The sequence below is a fragment of the Maylandia zebra genome, linkage group LG7, assembly GCF_041146795.1.
Source record: "Maylandia zebra isolate NMK-2024a linkage group LG7, Mzebra_GT3a, whole genome shotgun sequence".
Classification (NCBI taxonomy): Eukaryota; Metazoa; Chordata; class Actinopteri; order Cichliformes; family Cichlidae; genus Maylandia; species Maylandia zebra.
The window spans coordinates 6,773,217-6,797,653 of record NC_135173.1 but is presented as its reverse complement, the minus strand read 5'-3'; the positions used below and the strand labels follow the sequence as shown (position 1 = coordinate 6,797,653).

The 24,437-nt window shown below is 37.7% G+C and overlaps 1 protein-coding gene across 5 annotated transcripts in view; it reads right to left on the bottom strand.

Moving 5' to 3' along the window:
- The window catches only part of lrrc4ca (leucine rich repeat containing 4C, genome duplicate a), a 158,356-nt gene that overhangs the window by 13,722 nt on the left and 120,197 nt on the right, over positions 1-24,437 (bottom strand). For all 5 annotated transcript variants that reach the window (XM_076885628.1, XM_004563412.5, XM_004563411.5 and 2 more), the window contains one exon: positions 2,684-2,756. The gene's annotated coding sequence lies outside the window, so the exon portion shown is untranslated. The remainder of the gene's footprint in view (positions 1-2,683; positions 2,757-24,437) is intronic.

Genomic DNA, 24,437 nt, shown 5'->3' with positions numbered 1-24,437 from the left:
GTCTGCTGGCATTGAAAACGCATACATACACAACTATTGCACTCACTCATAACTAATGCACACTCAAGTAAAGATGTGCACATTTTGACTCAAATTAAAACATAAAAAACCTCTGCATATTTTCACACACAAGCTGTGTACGTGTGCAACTGTGGGTCTTTAATGTGTGCTCTTAGCATTTGCAGATTTTCACAAACTGGGTGACAGCTTTCTTGTTTCACAGTAAGGGCTGTGTCGGCAGTAGGGGCTCACGGGTGACAAGAGATATTGATAAAATCATTTGTCACCCTGTGAACATTTCAGAGAGGCTGTGGGCAGAAAATAGCTGCTAACTAGTTTTCAAGGATGTCGAATGAAGGAGTCAGTCTGTATACTGCTGTCACTCTAGTGTCTGGTTGAGGTCAGGGTGAGCATGCATCACTTTGAGTCTGTCCGAGCTGTGGAGAGGTCGTACTGAGGCTGTGAACCTGGTGATGCAGGCAGTATGGTCTCCCTGTAATTGAGTTTGGGATGGAGAGAACATGAGAGATAAGCGGGAGCACACTGATGGTATCTAAAAACAGAAGACAGTGCTAGAAGCTGCAATGTCAGAAAATATATTCAAATAAGACCGGAATTTGAGAATTAATTTATTGAGCTTTCGGATTAATCGTTACACACTTATAATCCAGTTGGACTAAGATCATTATGTATGATTATCCACTGACAAAATAAAAAGTGTTGTAGGCAGTCTAAAATGCTTGAACACACACACACACACACACACACACACACTCACTCCTGAACATGTGACTTACTTTAATATCATTTCAGTGTTAACATGTCCAAGGGCACAGTCTTGTAATGTCCCCTTGATTGATGTGTCACTACCTTTTTAACATCAGCTAGTCTGAAGGTCAGTTAGGCAAAGAATCAGCTAAAAGAAGCTTAGCTAGAAGGTACAGATGTCAAATAAAGGCAATGTGGCACAGATTAAACTGTTTTTAGAATAGTTACACTGAGGAAGAACCTCTAATGGTTTGAAAGTAAATTCAAAAGAACAATTCATGATTTTTTTTTTTTACTTTAAGTAGCTTTCAACCTTTTCCTCACATGTGGTTTTGTAAATATTCACAAAGTGACAACATCCTCACTTTCTGGAGTAATATAAAAGCATGCACTTTTAAAATTAAGCTGCCTTTATCCTAATTTGTTGCGATCCATCGGGTTGTTTGCTAATTAAATGACACCAGAGACAGATTCTGAAAACACAGAGGGCTTCTTTGGAAAGGCATATTGTACATTTGCACTTGTTCTGTAATGAGACTAATTACAATATTTTTCATTCAATAACACAAAATCACTTGTGACTGCACACGTTTGGGAACATGTATGTAACCTGCTGTTTTTCTGATACTTGGCACCAAAGGCAAAGGGTGCATTTTAGAGGAAATAAAAACATGTCAATTGATTCCATTGCACAAATTCAATATCATTTCCATGAAGACTTTCAATCTCCTACCCCACAGGGATGGATATAAAGGGTGGATAAAATAAGAGAAAATAAGAGAAATACCACATGAAAAGAAGCTTTGAAGTAAGTGAATCACAAAAGCAACTATTCATGCGAGTCATATCAAATAAGTTGAATGCCATGTAGCTTTTAAAAAGGTCTGACAGACAGCACTTTTATTAGTGAGCTTTTAAGACATCACTAGGGTTTCAAAGTTTCAAAGATGCCAAAGAGTCAGCGCCGGGTTCATGGTTGCATTGGTCAAAAAAAACCCAACAACTCCAGGATGATTTATTGTGACAGGGATAATAGACGTATTAAATTATGACAACATATTGCCAATGCAGGGAAACAGTATCATCAGCCTAGAGGAATAGTGTTTGCCAGTAAAAGCTTTCTGACACTGCGACAGCAGTTCACACCAAATGTAGAACAGACATGTAGTAGAAGTTACATGCATGAGTTGAGCTGTTCACTCCAGAGGCATATATCTGTGTGCAGTCCAACAACGCTCTTAGATACAAAAAGAAAAAAGGAAAAAAAAAAAAAAAAAAAAAACGCCTGACACAAAGGTAAAACGTCTAGTGAAAATAGACTTTTTGTGAACATAGGCACCAGCATAGAATAACTACTGAGAGTCATAAGCTTCTTTTTAGTTTTACACTTCAATAGTTCTAGCTCCTTTTTCAACTATATCCACAGCCTAAAATCAAGTCATTTCTCATTTCACTGTGATGGGGTAAAGTCTACAGGAGTATCAAGTTTCTCTCTGTCCATCTCCATCAATGAGGTTATTAACTGACCAGTTTATTTGCCAATGTGTTAACTGGACTTAATTCCACACATTTAGATGTGTTCTGATGCCAAACCTTGAAAAATTTATCAAAAGTGTTCTTTGATTTAAAAAAAAACCAAAAAAAAAACCAGGCAAATTATCAGAATTTTCTCTGAACCAAAAAGATGTTTTCTTGATAATGTCCTTGTTTTCAATGGGTTTAGCGGTTTAGACATAGGTGTGAAATTATACATTATTTCATATCAATGAAATATGCATGACAAGCAAAACAAATAATTTTTTACACATTTCTATGTGTGCATCTTTTTCTCTGAAAGCATCAGACAAACCATGCATATCTCTTTGACCAGGAAAGAAAATCACCAAGGTTGAGCCAAGCTCTGCCTAAGTCTTACCTGCCAGCTCAGTCAAGATCCAAGGGGTTTTAATCATCCACATATTAGCTTTCAATCCACCAAAATGCTGGACCTGCAAATAAAAGAGGATAAATGTAAGCAACCTTTAAAATAGATTTGTAGCAATACAGTTTCTGTCCACTCCATTCCCCGGGCTCCATGGAATAGAGTCTATGAATAATGCACATTTTTGGAAAGATCATGATGCATCTACTCAGCTACCAAAAATGCAATTTTTTTAAACCCCCAGGATAGAGTACACCTAATTCAAAATTCTCTTTACTGTTTCTAAATAATCATTGAGTCATCTTGTTAGTTTTCCTTTCAACTACTTCCTCAGCACTCTCTGCTGATGCTGATATTTTAGTACCTCTGAGACCCTCCATCTAACAAGAGGGACTTTATAGTATGCTACTGTATGTCGGAAGAGCTCATTCCTCAGGGACGACGGGACAGTCAAAGCCATAAAACTTCACAAACACACTGCAAAACACATATGCACACAGCACACACACAAACACTCAGAGCCTGAACACACAAACACGGACACACAGAGGACAGACCCTGTTGAATAAATTATGGGGGACAAAAGCAAATGGAGATAAAGCTCTCCATCCTGCATGGCATCCATTAGTATAGTGCAGGAACCCTGAATCTAAATAAGTGTATGTTTGATCAAGTGGGTTGTTAGTACAGTAACAGGCAATCATAACAGCCATTCCTGATTAAAGATTTCTCATTTACACAAAATTGCCAGTAAGTATGGTCTCTGTATTACGGTTACATTGAATCCAAAGACATACCAGTTAATAGCCACAAAACACTGCAAACATAGATATGTCTTTCTCATATTTAATGCAAAGTTAAACTGAAAAGACTAGAGCGGAATAGAATGGACATCAATGAGTTATATACAGTTTAATACAATTGAATACATTTAATAATTATAACAGCAATAATAATAATAATTTCCCCCACTAGCCCCAGAGCTTTTTGACAACTGGCAATTGGCACAGATTTGGTGATCTTTGGTGAGTTGGTCTATTTATAGCAGATGTAGTTGACTCAAAATAAACTCATCGAAAGGAGGGGAGAGGTGACTTTGCACAACAGTGTAGCTCACGGAAGAAAAAAGGAACCTGAATAGTTTAGCACTCATGAACATGTCATGAATCTTGATGATATGTAGGAATATAAATAGAATATCATTTATCATCAATAATAAAAGTATACCTCAATCCAAGTCTATAGCTGTAAATAACACATACGTGTTTAAAATTGGTAAGCAATGACAAGATCCCTTACTGGAATAAGTAAGTTTATCAATAAATATTGTAACACAATTAGTTGAGGGAGAAGTATTCAGTGCTATCTGTCTTAAACTTTGCTAAAAATGACCAATTATGTCGACAAAGTAGATGATAGCGATGATGGATATGGACTATGTGCTATAATCATTATCACTGTTGTTATTATCAACAACATCAATATTGTAACCACCCTTCCACCCCCACCTTCTATCCTCCAAAGAGAGCACAGAAAACGCCTTCTGACTTTCCTCTTCCTCTGACAAAGATCTACATTATTACATTTTTAAAAAGCATGTTTCGATCCTGTATTTTAAAAGACGTATGTGTTTTTTTCTAATTAAGAAAAAAGTCTGGTCTGTCAGAGACAGCTGCGACTTTGATGGTGTTTGGACATTTGTAGGATAAGAAAGTATGATGTGTTTCTTCAGTCAGTATGCTATATTTTGTAATTTAACTACAAGGTAAGAAATAGCAACCCATGGATGATCTAGAATAATAGAATAAATGCCAAGCCTTGAAAATGTATCCCCAATGTTATCAAAATTATACATTGTTATTTTCTAAACATCGTTATGCAGTGTGTTATTTTAAAAAATGGTCTAAACAGGTAAGGATAGTGACAGTTTGCAAATAAAAAATAGCTAATAAGAAAAAAAAACAAGATAAAAATGTAGTCTAATACAGACAAGCAGCACTAAGGTGTTGTAGTTAAATTAAAAGGAACAACACTTATTTGTACCAGATTAAACCCATACTCAGCCTTAAAAAAAAAAGAAAACAAGCCATGTAGCCTAACAAAGTCTTACTTCACTGTTTTCTGTCCAGGATCTCAGCATATTTTGACCAGCAGGTCACACTACATTACCCACTAGAAAAGACCAGAAAGGCATGTCAGGATGATTCAACTGACTACACATCCACTCGTTCAATTAAGGTCTTTGGTGGGGCTGGCCCGTGTGGTTTGCAGTGTGGTAAATGCATCTCCCAAAGGAGCAGTAAGTGCTGAAATCAGCTCAGCTGAGCCTTCCATTTGTCATTATCTAATGGTAAATCCATGTGTGTCTAGTAGAAGGCTCTCACCAACCAGTAAGTGACACTAAGAGAAAAAAAGGAAAAAAAGAAAGAAACACGTTGTATACACAATAAACACCTTTGTTAAAAATTTAATGTCTATAGACATGTTAGAGCAAATGTGTGCATACTGTTCCTCTTTTATATTGTATTTTACTACTAAAAGCGGTATGATTATATCAAGAGCTTTAAAAGATCCATGAAATCTCTCAACTTTGCTTTGATGTGTTGTACAAGCACACATGGATTCCAAGCTATATTTTCTACTAAAAACAACAGAATGAGGAAGATAATGATGACGAGATAAAACAAATTAACAGACTTAAAAGTAGGCATTTAGATAGAATACAATTATCTGGAACAAAGAAAGCCATTTCATAATTCTCTCAATTACATGATCTGGGACTTAATTAAATTAGAATGTGACCAAATCTATGTTATTAATTAATACATGCCTCAGCTATGTGCACAGTTTGTTGGTAGACAATATAAGGGCTTACAGGCTTTTCTGGAAAATTCTGATTTTTTTCTCCATGTGTGTGTGTGTCAGTGTGTGTGTGCGTGCCTGTGTATGTTTGAATGCCTGTATGTGCTAGTACAGTTGATCATCACGCCTACTGACAACCAGACTTGCTTGAAATATGGTGTCTGATGGTATGATGTCATACTGCCAGATCTTCTTATCTGCAATTCAGAAACCGGTGCAGGATGAGGTCTGTCTATTGTAACAGAATAGTTTCATCTGTAGTGTTTTAGAGTGATGCAAAACATAGCTATTTTCAAGTCCAATAGAATTGGAAGCCCTGCAGGGCTGAAGGCTAAGAGAAAAATGGGATACATCACAGACTACAGCATGTAGCATTGTCCTCAACATATTATCCCTACAAAAGATTCACTGTAAAAGCATTATAATTTGCTGTTTAAAAGAAACACTTTTACAGACCTTGGTTAGCACAACAGTTTGAAATGCTGCTGAACCGAGGATGCCGCACAGGAACTCGTTGCAGAGTGGAATTAGTGCAATCAGGGGAGATATGGAATTAATATGTCTGATTAAGTGCCTGACTAAATTAGCATTTGGAGTCCAAAGAGATTTCAAACACGAGGGGAGGAATGAGATATGTTCTGAGAAGAAGAAAGGCTGACAGATTGCACTATAGAGGATAATAGAGTAGCTAAAACAACAAGACGGAGGGAAATGATAGAAGGAACAGTTATGACTCTTGGTTTTACTCAGATCAGTCGTTAAATAATTTTAACAAATAAAAAAACAACAACAGAATTTTATTTTCTCCTGATCTGCTTGCGGAATGGATTCACACTCGCTGCCTTATCTTAGATTTTCACCAATACAGAAAGCAGCTGTCAGTTGTTCATGATGTGAGAGGTAATTGGTTTGGCCCCATCAAAAAAGTTAGTGCCTTCAAAGACACTATGATCTGTTTTCATGTAGACCCAGTAATTAGGAACTGAATGACTACATGGAGATGGTTATACTTAGAGAACAAAGACATTAAGAATTAAAAAATGTGACAAGTATTTAGAGACAGGCAAATAAGGACACAATACCAACACTTATGAAAAAAAAAGGTGATGAAAAACAGAGGGAAAAAGTAGTACGAGGAGATGAATGGAAGATGAAAGAGGAAACATGACTCGCCCCTCGGAGAGAGAGAGAAATAAGTTATCAATATGGTGTTTCTTCCTTAAAATGTCTAACTTGAAATTCTGGTGAAAGCCGGAGAAAAAGGCATGAGAACAGATGACGTCTTGATTAACAGAGGAGGCACAGCACAGTAAGCAAAACAGCATATGCAATGCAAATCTATTTGATCTGACACTGAAATTGAATCTGTGCGCGGTCCCTCTTAATTAACAAAAAAAAAAGAGAGCAAAAGTGAAAGAGAATAAAAAGAGGACAAGATTACTCTTAAAAGAACAGAGTGAAGCAATCAAGGTAAAAAGCGCAGCCAAGGAATAAAATGCAAGGTAAGACAGAGAAATGAAAACCTTCGAGCAGGAGAAAAGGTGAATACAAATTAAGAAGAAAAGGCAAAGTGGTATGTGGATTACTTTGGGCAAATGAGTGATATATGAGCAAAGAGGGTGAGAGACACATGGGGAAAGAGAAGAGTGGAGAGCAGTAGAATTCTTATTATTTATTTCATTTTGTGGTGTGATGGCTGTTGAGAGAAGTTTGCTTTCATGACTTTGCACCAGAAAGGCTTTCTAAAAGAAAGCTTTCAATTCTTTTATATTCGATTCAGTTTTCTCTTACAGTTTGAATAGGTTTAGTCAACAAAACTCTGGTTAGGTGTAGGGAAGAATAATATCCACCCATTGTCTTAAACTGCTTGTCCAGCTAAGGGTAAAGGTATGCCGGAGCCCGTCCGAGCTGTCATAGGGGGAAAGGTGGTGTGCACCAGTTTATTGCACATCTAACACATAGAGACAACCGTTCGTGCTCAAATGAACACCTGGGCAATTTAGCATCACCAATCAGCCTAGCATGCATGTCTGTGGGAAGAAGCCAGAGTACCCAGAGAGAACAAACTCCACACAAAAAGGCCCAAGCAGGTTAATGGACATGTTTGTTTCAGTATATTTCCAGTCAGTGGGTTTAAACCAGGAATTCTCTTGCTGTGACAGCGTAACCACTGCTCCTACGAGCATCGTGCCAGAAAAGAGTCAATGTTAAAATCCAAATTTTCAGCAACATAAATCACATCTTAGTGAGTCTACTTGGCAGAAAACCCTGAAAGCAAACTTTACTCGTGGCACATGTGATGGTAATTCACCGCATGTGAAATGTACACCATACTTTTTGAGAACTAAACTTGAGCAGTTGTTGAAGTGAATAACATGCTCCGTGGCAAACTGACAAGTTGGAGTAATTTCCTCCATCTGTTCTTTTTTAGAAATTAAAAAGTGGACTTCAATTGGTGTCTCATTTGGTAGAAAAACAGACTTATCGGTACAGTCTAATTAAGCTATTTTATGATAGAATGATCCTGCTTGCTCTATCATTTTCGTTACACTGAAGATATGAAACTCTGAGTTTTAAATTTCCAAAGGCACTGACTTGTCTAATGTAATCTTGTTTATATGATCAAGGTCCCTAGAGTATGAGTTCTGTTCTTGGGTCTCTTTTATTGACTGATCTGACTATGATTGCACACATTGAAGTTGTTTAGCTGGTGTTTTCTGCTGCGGTGAGACAACCATTTCTACCTCCACACAGGAAATATTAATTTCAAATAATCAGACTCCATCACCAATTAGTTAGCATATTTTTTACTGACCTTGCAGCTTTTTATGCATATTTCTCCTAACAAGAAACCATAATCTGTGAGGCATATTGCACTGTATTTTGTTAAATATATTGTTGTTTCCAGGGAGACAAGTCCATTTAATTTAACCACCCCAATGATATTTTCTGTTATGTTACTCTCAAAACAACCTTTACATTAAGCTACTGTTTTCATCATCAAGTACTTTAAAGCTGCGTGGTGTTGTGGACTTCTCTAGAGAAGTGTGAAGGCTTTGGTATGTGTCCATGTGCAGAATTTTGTATTTCCCTTGACTTTTCAGCCATGTAAGAAAGATCCCAGATTCCGGTCCACAGGTTAGTATAACAATCTGTAAATGCATGCATCTCTGTTTCCACATACTAAGACAATTTTTCACCCACCTGTCTGAAAATCCACGTGGACACATTTTCACACAAAAGACTTGATATTAGACTACAGCTATAACCCATGCAACAGAGTGAGGATGCAGAAGTGTAGCTACCCTTCCCTGGTGGGCTCAGCGCTAGGCATGCTAAGCGGATTTACAGTACAATATCTACACCAAGCAGAGCATTCATTACAGGTATCAAGAGTTGAAGTTGATAATACAGTTAAGAAAGGAAATGCTGACATAGTATCAAAGAAAGGATGTAATATGAGTGCCAGATTATGATGTTGAACATTTTCATTGTAGACGGAGGCGGTGAAAGAGGAATAAGAGAAGAAGTGAGGATCTATAGATTAGAATATGACTTAATTTGTGTCTTCCTGAAGCCAAGTAAAGTGAGTGCATGAATCACCAGAATATGGTATTATGTTGTAAATGTATGTATATGCAATATAAGTGTCCATACAATATGTAAATGAAATTTACCACAAAATATTATTTACAAAATCCGCATCATACTATGTAAGTAAATGGTAAAGAAAAGAAACGCCTGGAGAAAAATGTTATAACCAATTAGGTTATAATTGGTTATGTTACTGACATGCTGCTAATTACTTATATTACAGGTCAGTAACATAACGTAATATGAAAAGAATGTCTTTAAAAGGCAGTTTTGCAGAAATATAGATGGGAAGAAGTTCAGCAGTCTGCAAAGAACAAAAACAAAATAAAAAAAATCTGTGTGTCTACATATTGTGGAACACTTCCAGAATAATGTTCGCTAACATTGTCAAGAGAGTCAGAGAATTTGGAGAAAATTCAAAAATTATGATCAAAGTATAGGTTTAGGACCCTTGCAAATCATTGCATTCTATTTGTATTAACAATTTTACACAGTGCCACAGCATTTTCAGAATTAGAGTTGCACCTTAACACATGCCATGAAACTGGATTGTGGAGTTTTATTATGCATGTAATACTTGAGAGAGTGCTTAAGTGGCAAGAAATAAAGGCAAAAATTAAATGTGGTCACTTTGTTAGTAATACAAGTTACTTTTGGGTGATGAACAAACTTATAAGTGAGATTATTTAACATCTGGTGCATTATTGCATTGATTTGTAATGGGGAACTGTTTCTGCCCACAAAGAATCGACATGGTATGAACAGCATGTTAGGTCTCCAGAAGAGGTTTTCCAACACAGCTGGAGTGTGTTGTGATTCCTCCATCTTTTGGAAGTGCACAAAGCCAACACAAAAATCATTGTAGTTACTGTATTTGCATACACAACATACAACCATAATGTAACATAATTCCTAAACTAAGACTAAGACTAAAAAATAAAAATAACTATGGTTTCTTACTGTGTGTCCACAGATTGGGTGAATTGGTATATCATGCCATGTCCATGTGTGTGTTTTGATGTCTTATTGTAAATATTTTATCAAAGTTTTCCATACCTATGCTGTGGTCATGTAAAACTATGTTAGACTGAAATCACTGACATGCATGTCTGGTAGTGTGTGTGAAAAAAAAAGACTGAGTTAAAGAGGGGTGACAGGGCGATAACTGTATGGAAAGTGAACACAGTTCTTGGGAACCCTCTCTCTCTCTCTCTCAGCAGAGAGGGAGGCCGTCTGAGGTTATTTATGTTTCATCTGGAGATGGAAGCTGAAGAGCAGAGGGGAGACCCCCCAGTGGAATTACTGACTGGAGATATACCCTCCCAGGGCTACAGTCTCTCTCTTCTCCCTCTTTCTCCCACTCCTGCTCACTTTCCATCTCCCACCTTTCTGATCTTCACCAGAGAGCTGCCACTGTCTCTCTGGGAGAAGGGGGAAGAGAAGAAGAAAAAGGGAAATTGCTCATTCTCAATGCCATCTTTTCCTGCCTCACAGTCAAACTCTATTCATCCCACACGCCTGTGGTCTGCAGAGCTTTGCTTGGCTTTGCTTTGCTCTAGAAGCACCAAGAAAGCTGAGCTGAGTTGTTCTTAAGGCTCCTCCCAGGTTTGTCTCCCTCTACGTGGGAAGCATAGCTTCTTATCCCAGCCCTCCTCATTAACAGCATTCCCATCACACACCACAGTCATTAAAAGAGCCACTTGTCCTCCTCCATCCCCCTTGATATTCTCCTTTCATCATTCAATTTCTGTTTGGATGAACTAGTAGTGTGAATGGCTGACACCTTTACTCCACCAGGACCAGAGTGAATTATTGGGAGGCAGAGAACTGCGGTTACATAAGCATCATAAAGCTACCTCTCCATGACCCGTTCCAGACATTCTGGTGTTACCATGGGAGGCAATGAAAAGATGCTTTTTTGTTCCCAATTTCTCTTAATGAACAAAGGTGTCAAATGCGATCTCATATTCAGGTCATTTGGGAGGTTCTCCATAGCTGCAAGAAGTCAGGATGCTAAAAATACAAGTGCAGCAGAAAGTATGCATGGCAGCTTATACTTTGAGAGTGATTTGAGACAACCCCTTCCCCTTTCTATCATCCAGGGAAGGTTTCAGCCTTTATACAGTGCAAGTTTTGAGCAACTACATAATTAAGTTGACATTGTTGCTACAGCAAAGTGCTCCTTAGCAGTGACGCTCCCCTGTAGGAATTCTCACCTGGCGCTGGTGTGTGACCCCAGGAGTTTGCTATTTCCGTGTGATGCTTTTCTCTCTGTCGTGGCACAACACAATCCCCATCTACTGTCAGATTTCATAAGCTGGATGAAAACATGATGAGGAATGACGAACCATCAAATGCTTCTACATTTCTATGGAGAGAGAGACGACGGGTGTGAGGGACGGGGGAGATGAATAAGGGACCTGCTGCAAGAGTGGGGCTTGTATAGAAAGAGAGACTGTTCATTATTCCTCAAATAGAAACAAGCCCAGTCTCTGCTAATCTCCCTCACGACTGTAACAAGAAAATGGACTCTGCTTTCACTGCCTCTCAAAGCCACAAGCTAACAATGGGTGTAGAAGAAATCAAATTTGCACCCCCCAACCACCCACCCCCACCTGTTAACCTTCTTATTTTCTTATTTCTTTCCTCGTCTAGCCTTCTCTATGACTTCCTCCTTCTCCTGTAACTCTCCCCTGCACTCCATCCTCTGCCTAGTTAACTTCATTGGTCGAGGAGGAAGAATGCTGAGAAGGCAAGACTAAGAAGAAACGAGCATCAATTAGACTCTAAAGTGCACTTTATTTTTTGTCCCCGTATGCCAAATTAAATTACACTATAAATAAAAAAAGCGCAATGGAAAAGCAATGAACTTTAATTATCGAAGCAGAACCTCAGCATGGGTCATTGCTCACTACACTCCACATAACTGTGTGCTCCTACACTACACACGTTCTGGCTTAGAGCCACTGTTTGGATCTTCTCAGGGATGTAAATTCTGCAAAATGAGTCTTATTTTATAATCAAACCCGCTTGGTCACATATCACTGCTAGTCCATCATATACTGTCTTTCATACATCTGTTCATTAATTCAAAAATATAACCAGCTATTAACATGACAACAAGTCATTTTGGTGTGTAGACAAGGTCAAGAAAACCTGCTAAAGTCTAAACCCTGCATCAAAACAGGGAATAAAGATGATTTAAGTGACTTTGAGTGCCAGCGGGCTGAGTATTTCAGAAATTGCTGATCTGTTGAAACTTTCTAATAAAACTATCTCTAGGGTTTACAGAGAATGGGCCAAAAAAGCTAAAATATCCAGTAATCAGCAGTCCTCTGGGTAAAAATACCTTGTTAATTCCAAAGGTCAGAGGAGAATAGCCAAACTGCTTTGAGCTGATAGGAAGCACTCTCAAATAACCACTCTTTGCTTCTACAGTAAGCAGGAGAGCATCTTTGCATGCCTTGCATACAACACATCAACCCTTGAAGCAGATGGACTACAGTGTCCAAAGATTGGGTGCCACTCCTGTCAGCTGCAAAAAGAAACTGAGGCTACAATTCACTCTGGCTCACCAAAATTGGAAAGCAAAGTTTCGGACTGATCAGTTTCAATATCAGCTCTGAGATTATGATGGGAGGGTCTGACAGCATAAAAATAACATAAAAAAAAAGAGTTCTGTAGGCAAAAGCAGGTGCAACCCGGTACTAGCAAGGTGTGACCAATGAACTGGCCGGATGATATTCTATGTCCATGTTGCTCCAGACAACCTTTAATTGTTCACACTATTCATGAAAGAAGTCATATGTAATTAACAGGTAAGTTACATTAAAATGTATGAAATAATAGGTATAATAATAATAATAATAATAATAATAATAATATTAAAATGTTACACTGAAAACCCCATGGCATTATTTTTTTAAAATAATCTTCTACTTATATTATATACATGACTTAATCTTCTTACCTACTGTGTCAAGACATGAGATCACTATGATAATTCATTCAGGAACGCTGGGAATGCAGAGGAAAACAAATTAAACATAACTAAAATGGTGCTTTCCACAACGTGGCTTGGATGGATGGGGTAATGTGTGTCTGTGGGGGAGCAAGACACAGAGAGTGGAGAGAACGTGCGAGACAGCAGCTGTGATTCCCCTCTATTTCAGTTTTGGGAGGGGTGCCAGGTCAGATGGCACTGCACAGCAAGACCTGCCAATGTTTTATCTTTATCTTTTTAAGTGAGCATTGTTGATTGTGTACCATCAACATATGACCTCGATGGAAAGTCAGCTTTTCATTTATATTTAAGCGGATTCTTTGCTGTGGTAAAATATCAGGAATAATCTAATTTAATAATCTAAAAATGGCAGCTTGTCAAGTCATCAGAAAAAAGAAAATGAACGTTCACCAGTCATATTCTGATTTTTTTAAAAAGTATTTAATTAAGTATAATTCATTTCAAAATGGCTGCTAAATAACAGGCTTGTGCACCAAATATCAAGGTAATGATGCGGGATTTTAGATTATTAATCTAGATACTCCATTATTAAAGTAATTTGGCTTCATCACTATGGAGCCCTTGAGGATATCAAGGACATCAACCAAATAAGAGCAAGAGAATTAAGGTAAGAGTAAGATGAAAGGATAAAATAGGCCATCAGTGTTGCACGTCAACAGATAAGATGAGAGGAGCCATTTCATTCCAGTTATTTTTTCAGTAAGGACCAAAATGCCTGAGATTCAGTAAGGGTTATTTTCATATTATTTTTTAATGAATAGATATAATATGACTTGAAAGGTAAAATAAAGCTGTCTATTCAAATCTGAAAAACCATTAAAATGATGATATTGTCATGGCCCAAGGACTGTGTGCTGTCCCTGATATTTGACATTTAATGTTGATGTGTATCTGAGTTGGTTTTGATTCATATGTTTTGCAGGTTAAGTTTAAAAGGAGACTACAACGGGAACCATCCTGTTGCAGTCTCCTTGTGTTCTAGCAATGCTCAGACTCAGTTTTTTTGTACGATATAATAACTATTTGAAGATGGTTTACTATTCTATGCCTAGTTTTGAGGTCTTGGTCTTTTTTTTTTAGCTTCAGGATCATCTTCCTCCAGTATTCCACTGTCTCAGTTGTCATGTCTGTTAAAAGTCTTATCTTTTAGTATGTGTTTTTCGATAAATCCTTTTAGTGCATTGTGTCGGTTCAGCCCAGCCTCCCAACAGTTCGTGATATTGTCATAACTTTAAATCTATTCATTTTTGTTGCTGGACATGAATTTACAATTTTTTGGAACTGTTTTTTTACTATGTTCCTCAACACAAACTTTGTATATTATGTCCCTGAACACAAGTCTTCATTTGGCTATTACACATTATTTATTAAGAATATATGACAAAAAAGTGGCAAAAACTACTTGATTACACCATTTCTTTTAAAACTATGCTTTTTTACAACTGGTTGACAAACTTTCCTCTTTCCAGTATTTTAGGGAGGGTTTCAGAAGGAAGTGTTGAATTTTCAGCACAAAAGTTGTTTTCTCTGAAGATGTTGCCGCCGATCTTAATGGTGCTTCATTCACCTTTGTCCATAATTATTCCAAAATAAGGCACTTCTACTTGGCAAAACAATGATTAGCCAAATGGTTGCCCTTACATTCTTCAAAAAAATAATAATAATAATTGAATACATATGAATAGACCTCTTTGTAATCATCAACATTTTTGATTAATAATTGTAATTTATTAAGAGAGAGTGAGACTATACTTTAAAGATTATACTTAAAATTAGTGTTTTTTTTTGATGAAGCTCATAGTTACGGTTAGATCAGGTGACCCTGAACCATCCCTCAGTATTTAGGTTTAAGTTGCTAGGGAACGTCTACACTAAGATGATACACTAAGTCTCTCACCCTTTTTCACTCCTTGCTGCATATCATTTAATTTTGTCTTCTCTCTCCAGAGCCTGGATCTGCTGGAGGTTTCTTCCTGTCAAAAGGGATTTTATTCTTCCCACCATCACCTAATGCTTGCTCATAGGGGATTGTCTGACTGCTGGGATTTTCTCTCTAATATTTTTGTAGAATATTACTGTATAAAATGCCTTGGGGGAACTGTTGTGCTTTTGCTTTATATAAATAAACTTGAATTGAACTTGAATTTGTATGTTGCATATTTACTGAGATGTATTTTAACTAAAGTTGATCCTGTTGTGTCTGGCAGCTGTGTATAGCTCGGTGTATTTGTGTGTCAGGGAGTTATTGGCTGTTCCAATACCTTTCATTTTTGTTCATGCAGTTTGTTCTTACAGGTTTTGTAATAGTTGATATTTTTTCTTTCATAAATATTCCACCCATTGTCTGTCAGAGGAGGTATGCCATTATGATTTACTAAACTACGGTCTGAGCTATAACCCAAATGGCTAGGTCATGCTTGATTTGAGAATGTAGCAACAAAATAAATGTCATCTACTAGTAGTAGTGGCTGTAAGATACACAAAAGGTGGGTCTTCAATTGTGATTAGGATGCTAAAGGCTAATTTTCCTGAGGTTAAAAGTAGTGTTCAAAGTCTTGTATTTTAATGTTCATTTTGTCTTTTGGGAACCGGTTGATCGGTTATTTCTTGTTTTGATATGGTAACCATTTGCAAGATGCATCAACAGAGTATTTATTAATTACAGGAATAAGTCAAACATCGTGCTAAACAGGATGACTGCCTGTGGCATTTTTACTTGATAGATAAATGACTCGAGCTCATTTGTAAAAATAAATAAAACTAAGATTCTCTTTATTAAAATTAAAATAATACAAAAAATTAAATAAGATTAATAAATAAAAGCACTGTGGTAATTCAGAAATATTTTTATTACAGATTTGCTAACATAGGTAGGTCTAGCTATAAACCACTTCTTTACAAAAGGAAGTTTTAGTTTTGATGAATTCAAACTTTTTCAGTTTATAAAATAATAGACTGGCACATTTGTCTATCAAAAGTTAAATAATCTGGCTTTGAAGTGATATTATCAACCACTGCTTTACAGTATTAACCAGATTTTGATTGGCTCTTACAAACTAATTGTAATAGCCAGTACTTAAGAACTAGTGCTATATAATACAAACTGAAAACCTTTTATTTGCCAAAGAATGTATGACACAATTTTGAGTTCGTCAGATACAGTTCAACCACCAACCACTTCTAGGCACTTAATTACACATGAAGATCAAAGTCCTGAAAGAAACAGTTGAAGTAAAACTAGAAATCAATCAAATGACGCAGCCACCTCCTTACATATTCTCCCTCACATACATTGCTCATGATTCCTTGAATTAGGCCCGTTACACAATTGAACTGTGGTGAATCATTATGCGTTAGTGATGTCTGTTCATGGTTTACATAACCAGGATTTAATAATAAAACAAGTGTGTGAATGCTCTCCCACAATACTACTGCTGCTCCTTGTCTAAGAAGCAGTACTTGGGTTTGTAGAGCTATTCTGAGTCAGGCAGAGACCTGTAGAAATACAGAATGAGAGAAAGAGAGAGCATAGAGAGATGAAATGAACCGAAGAAGTACATGGCTCCTGCCACATGCCTTCCTTTTACCCTGCAGAGTCTCAGGCATTTTGGTCACTGAGGTTTTACAGATGTAGAAATCTTTCAAGGGCTTGTGCATTCAATTTGGCATCAAAAAGCATGGATCAAAACAAGAGCGTATACAGTTTGTTTCAGATCTGCAAACAAGACAAGGTGAACCCTTTCAGTAGATACTGAAAAAGTATGCTGTACACAAAATTCAGAACCAAACAATCTTTAGCCTGTTTTTCTTTTTTCTTTTGTTTTTCATATTACATGACTGAAATATATCCTCGTATCACAGCAAGAGGAATTATAGGGAATGAACGTATCAGCAAGTATATTAAACAAAGACTTCATTTTCAATTATTGTCAGTTATTAACCCAACTGTCTAACAAGCCATGAATACAAAAGAGGAACAAATTAATGGAGAACCTGAATGCTTGACCCTCACAGTGAGGGGATCCGGTGATTCTTGTTGACAGCTGGGGGTATTTTACTGGCCCGTTCACAGGATCACAGAAAATCACCGATCGCTCAGAACAATCACTTTGTTCTGAGCGATCACGTTCATCTAGCGATAAAACATTTCTGTGATGGGAGTATTTTCTTCCAGGATGAGAATGCTCACATCCAAGGGGTTATAAAGCTCACAAAATGGTTTGATGAAAATGATGTCAATCACATTCCAGGGCATTTGCTGTGGGGGCTGTTATTGGCTGAAGTGTTACTTTCCTCCATCATCTTCAAAATACCAAATCAGGGAATATCTTTTTAAAGGGGGATGTTCCATCTTTCCAATAAAGTTATGGAAGCTTGAGGAATGAATGATGAGATACAAGTATAAGGTACAAAATTCAAGGCACTCTGGGAGCACACACCTTACTAAGGGACTTAATGTCAATTTCTCTTAACTTATCACTTGTGTGTATGTTAACAATGAACATAATATTGTTAATTGACAACACATTTTCCCCTACAGAATATTTCAATTCCCAGTTTTTCTGCCGTTTGCTACTACAGGATTAATTTTGGTTATGCTGCTGCTAAGAATCATGATCTAGATGTGATGTGTATATTTACATTAAACCAAACTCACAGTCTATCTATAATCCCCAAAAGTGCTTTTGTTTTCTAAACCTTAGAATGACAAATGGCCATCTGGATAAGAATCTCAGTGGATCTGTGGTTCAAGGTTTTTACAGTGGAATTAATTAAACCCAGTTCCTTCCCAAAATTACCCCAACAAACATCTTACTATGACAATAATGCTTGGGAGGGCAATTTAGCAATGCATGAACTAAAGAAATGACAGAAATCATTGCACACAGACAGCGTACACACCTATACACCCATAAAGTAGACAGTGTTTAGAAGTGAAGCCTGTAAGAGCAGATGCTTGCACACACACAGGCTCACTCTCTATGTTAAAAAGCAAAAAATATTAATTGAAAATCTCAGCTGTGTATTTTTATATTTTATATAACTTCTGACAAACTTGGCATCCCTAGGCCTTCGTTCCTGACAAATTACTGGCGGACAAATTACAGAGCTTCAGCTGGAAATGAACAAAAGCCCAACTGAGGGACACGCTCAGCTGGCAGACATTTAACTTTAGCTGGAGAACCCCCGAGTGTGTGTATGTGTGTCTGTGTGTGTTTATGTATGTGTGTGTGCGTAAAGAAGAGAGAGAGACTTCATGTTAGCAGTCACATCACATCACAGTTTGCAACCACATTGATTAAGAGAGTTACCATGCAGACTAATTTGGACATGGAGCAGACTAAACGGTTACTGGCAACCTCTGATTTTATGTGAGGACATTAGAACACTTTAATTATCTCACATCACCATAAATATTTTTTTTCCCCTTTCTGTGCAGCTTTTATTTTTACTTTTTTAGTCATATGTCTAGGCATTAGTGAATAATGGATTATAAGCACATGTAATTTTTTAAATAAAGAAACAGCTATTGTGTGTATGTGTGTACATAGATCTAGTTATAGCCGTGGAATTGCTTGTCGGCATGTTTTGTACCACTGCATGCATGTGGAGCTTTTATTTGTTTCACTTTATTTGAGGATGTGGCCCTTTGGGACACTGAAAACAAATTCTATGTAAACTGTGAACTGCTGAGGGATTACAAGAGCCAAAGCCATCCATCAGAGCTGGACGTATCCTCCATATGCAAGCAAATGAATCAGAGCACGTGCCCTCCCACCGGATCCATGAGCAGAATAGGGTGCAAGGGTGTTAGGTGAGGTGAAGAAATCCCCTATAATAAGATGGAGATTAGAAAACCCTCTTGTGATGCTAGAGTAAAAGTTCAGGCAAATATAAGAATAAATGACAAATAAGGTCAATTAAATTGGCTCTGTGACAAAGCAAAGACAGCATTAAAACCCATCACGTCTTTTGAAGTGTATAGTGCTAAGCACAGTGTGGCTGTAAGATATCTAGTTATCCCTGAAAGGGTCTGTAATCACTGGAAGTAGTTGCACAAGACCCCACTCCACACAGCTGTGTATCACTTTTTGCAGCACTGTGGTACTGTCGTCCTCTAGGAATGATTAACCCAGAAGAGCTTAATATAGAAGGAGAGGAAGAAATAGATGGGATAGAAGGATGAGAGGGAAAGAGTGAGAGAGTGAGCAGGGCAAAGAGGACATTACTGAATTCCTTGGAGAGTCTACTCTTTACCTCTGCACATCATACCATGTTCACCACCGTTTAGCAATCTGTCTGCTAATTAATCATGCACTGTAATCAGTCAGATAGGTAGTGAAAAATAGTCTGTGTTCATATGTATTAGGAAACAGGTACACAGAATAAAAGATACAGACTGAATGCCATTTGCTGTTTCAGTAATCTCATCTATAATTGCAATGTTAATGAAATCAGGCTTTGGCATTTACTTAGCTAGGTTCAAGCTGCAAAAATACAGTGCAGACTTCACTTTTTGCTTGGCACCTATGAGTTGTCTTTTGATGATGTACTGTGAGTTTGTTAGACTTAAAGAAATCAGACCAGTGAACAATGGCCAAGTAAATCTTTGATTCTGGAGTTTTATCATCTACTAGATGGGATTGGGTGCACTATTCATTATGCTGATAGTGATCTCCAGAGTGGTGGTATCACAGTCACTGGAGATGGATTGACTGCATTGCCATCAGGGCAAGAAATCATGTCTGCAGCTTTTTAGACTAATTTTGACATGGTGGCAAAAGCAGCAGGGGTGGGCTGGGTTAGCATCCGACTCAGAACACCAGCCAAGCCTGCTAGCTCCCATACAGCCATCAGTGCTAATCTCCTGCTAAGTGCTAACAATAGCACTGATGTGCTTGCTTTATGGAGGAACAGTGCACCCCACAAGTCTGCCTTGTTTGCACGATGCTCCAGCAACCAACCATCTTTAACTTTCCCATTACCAAGGGAACAGTAGAGCTGAAATCAGCTCGGGTATTGTTGCTCTCCTGGAATAGCTGTGTGATTGAAGGCACACAGGTTACTGGATCTGCCATCACAGGCACCAGGAAATGAGGAAAATGTGGATAAACAGTTCTCAAAACCAGCTCCTTTGCATAAAGCACAATGAGATTAGTGAAAGAGAAAATGTGGAGCAGGATAGCGACGATAAGAGGGGAAGATATAACACTTAGTGTTTAGGGTATTTAGACTGGCAATAGAAGAAGAGAGTTTGGAAGAGTTCAACAAGAGTGGAAATGAATAGATTCCCTTAGACGAAATGAAAGAAGCACATTCCAAAATAATAAATCTATAAAGTAAAAAAAAACATACTGGGACATTTTGAATTGAATTATACCGATCATACATCGCATGGCTGTTTGTCAAGTATATGAAGTCAAAAGCACAGATTCTTTTTGATGTTTTCACTGAGAGACAGACATGTACCTGCTCTCATTGGTTGTTCACTTCATATTTCAGTAGAAGTTTGTCATGTTCACATTCTTGTTCATACAGTGAGACAATGCTCAGCTATCTGCCTGAGAAGCCTCACTACAGGGTAATAGAAATACTGCCTAAAGCGTACTTTAATTGACAATTCACTATAAGTAACCTGGTTTTCTAAAAGAGGGTGACTGGTTTAAATAGACCTTCAGTGACTTTCTTTGTCCTCACACATCAGTCTGGGATCCTCCTGTAAATCCAAGCTACTACTACTGCATAACATAACGATGCCTTAGTAGGATTAGGCCTTGCAAACCTTGCAGTATTATTTCCATTTTATACGAAATACAGTGTGCTGTTACTTATAGCAGCAACTCGGTTGAATACTAACTATATACTATAACCTAATAATGTGTTTCCCTGATATTTATATCTGCAGTTTAATGTCTTTGTGGGACACCTCTTTATTTACCTTCTCTAATTAGGACAATTACTGTATATTTATGCTAACCAGGATATGCCCCTCTCAAACACTCAGTAATCTTTCATATGTAAGCATATGTGGTCCACCACATTTCATAAAGACTTTAATCCTGTAACAGCTCTGGGCATTGAGTTTGAAACATGGTAAATCACTGTGGACCCTAGCTGCACTGAAAAGGCAAGAGCTTTACCGTGGTATATCAAAGTGCAGTTCTCCATTTTAACACACTCTCTGAAGCTTTCTTTCTTTCTTTTTTCCATCTGTATTTCCTTTTCCCACATCTTTAGGGTTTTCATAGACATAATATCAACTAATGTGTGAGATGTATGGCCTTATGTATATTTCTTTTAGAAATTGCAATTAAACTGTCATTTTAATGCAAATTTACTGCATAATCCAGAAGCATCATTATTTCTGTGACTTCCTTGATTGGGTAGAGAAGGAGAGAAGGTTTGCCTGATCTTGCTAAATTGAATGACAACCAAAGACACAGCTAGAGAAGGAGGGACAGCAATGTCAAACACAACACCAAGTTAGCCAGGCATCTGGTGAGTGGAATTAACTTGCTGTCTGAGTTCACAAGCAGGTCTGACACACCAAAAGCTACAGCAACCACACTCAGCACACATGACATGTGGAGTGAACAGCAGTCTTCTTGGCCAGTTACCCATTTTCAAGGTGAGGCATTAAACTAAATGTGTGATATATTTTACGGTCAAATAAAATAGATAATGCTTTGTCCCGTGGACATTTTATCCAGACATTATGCCAAAGTACAATATACTGACCAATTTGTATTAAAGTATGCATTCAATCACTACTGATTGGGTTCTACGTTAACATATTTTCCTATATCCAGTCAAGCAGTTTTAGTGCCTAAAGCCAAATTCTAACCAATTAGAAAAAAGCAACAACATTTTTTTTAATTAAATTATTTGTGTGAGTGCAGGTTGAACATTCCCATAATAATGGACCTCATATACTGTAATATACCATTAGATATACGTGTTCAACCTTTGTAACTTCATGGGTTAAATTTATAATATAAATATGGAATTACATATTTCCCACAATGACACTAACACTCTTATGGAGTGTTCTTCCCAGTGAACTTGTCATTTATAGTGTAAATTCAAAAGAAAATGTGATAATATTTCCACTGGATCTATAAAATTCAGATCCTCAAAATCTAGTCAAAATCTGTCATCTGAGAAGCAAGGTTGAAATTTCAACAATCAATGAAACTGTTATTATGTGTAGTATTTTTTTGTTTTGTTTTTTAGGTTAAGGTTATTATAAACCTTTACCACTAGGTACCAGGTCTTAGCCCCATCATCCAGATGGTGAAGGGATCCACCGAGCCAAAGAAGGAGTCCCACTGGGCTTGGTTAGCTTGTGGGACTCCGTAGGCAGCTGACAGGTACTAGCAGGTAGCTCTGGGAGTAGGTGAGGCAAAAACTCAAATGTGGGAGGGGTTTGATGGAACAAGACTTTCAGTCAGCCTCAAAGTGATTCTGGCAAACTATCAGGTGAAAGTGGTACTCGACACACCCGGTTTACAGTGTGGGTGGGGTGCCTCTGACTTCACTGAGGATATGTTCATGGAGTGGAAGCATTACTTCAAAATTAGTCTCTCCAAGTCTGAGCCCAGATCAGGGATGAGTGGCTGTCCCAAGTGGAAGAGTTTAAGTATAGGGGCCTTTATGAGTGAGGGGAGAGGAAAGCATGATATTGAAACATGGATTGGTATAGCACCTGTATCAATGGGGACTCTTTATCATTCTGCAGTTGTAGTTTGTAGTTGTCGATTTACCCACCTATGGTCACAAGTGAAAGAAAAAGACCATGGGTACAAGTGGCTAAAATGAGTTTTCTCTCAGGACACGGTGGAGAGATTATGTGTACCCCGGGTGAGCTGGAGGAAGTGGCTAGGGAGAGTGAGGTCTAGGCTTCCTTGCTTAGGGTGTCCCTGTGATTCAGACCCGGATAAGCAGTAGAAAATGGTCTGATGATGAGGTTTTACCAAACAGCTGTTTCCACTGCTGCACACTACTGTTTGCCATCGATGAACAAGCAAGCAAATGCCCACTTGGAATTAGCAATAATAAATCTACCAGTAAATATACATACTGATATGTGTTTTCAGTCGTTATCAAACTATGTTTCTTTTTGTTATACATTGAATTCATAAGGAGAGACCCAGTGTCCCACTTCATGTTACTGTACCTCTGTAGCACTAAAAAGGGTGAAAACAAGACACTTGATATGAAGAAAGAAATTAAAATGTTCCTGACGTACAGTCGCTTGACAACACTGGATAAAAAATGCTTAATTTAATTCTAAAAGTTTATGCAGAACTTTCTTATTGAAGCATTCAAAACAATATAGTCCTTGTTACCATATTCCAGCATTTTTCCGTCGGTTAATTTGGATTAAGGTCCACTTCACAGAGGCTGTAATCACAATGCAGCTGATCCTTTGATGTTGTTACAAATGAGTACAAAAATGGCAGAACAGTGTTATGAAGATTTGTTCTCCTATTTCACTAGTGAGAACACTGTATCTCCCCTAAGTCAGTGAATCTCGTTTTCTTCAGCATGATGAAATCCTCCATTGTCACGTTAAATGAGAGGATCGAGTATCCGAGCTTTTTGGGTTGAAAAAAGACTTTCTCCTGTTTGCCCAGCCATCCATTGAAGACTATTTGCATTTTTGACATTTATGGGTGTCCTTCCAACACTTGCAGTATAATTGATGTGACTTATACAGCTCATTTAAAGATTGATAGCTGCCATTCTTAACTGGATATAATGAATACCTCATCACTGCACAAAAGTTACTGTGCTCTGACTTTATGCCAGAGACTCCACAGAGCCACTTTCATTCTTCATTAAAACCTAATTTGTCTTTAGAAGACAGAAGCCTTTTTAACACCCCCTGTTTTTATGCATCACTTTAGTCAGTACAAGGAAACACAATTTGCCATTAAGGTTCATCATTCAAAAATGAACACTGAAATGAAACTAAAGAAAGAATTCAAATTAAGAGAGAGTCACGTAGGGCAGGGTGCTGTGAAGTTTGAGGTTGATTGTCCACAGTACAGACAGTGATAAGGAAATAGCAAGACAGCAGTTCATGACTTATACATTCTGCATTTACGGAACTGCTTTGTCCTTCAAAAGACCTTGTCCTGTTATAGCAGTCAACCAGGCATGTCTGCTGTGATCTTATCCAGAGTACAATAGGAAGAGCTTGTTTCTATTCCACTTCCTTACTGAAGGGTTTTAACCTTTTTCGCTGTAAGGGGCACCTAACAT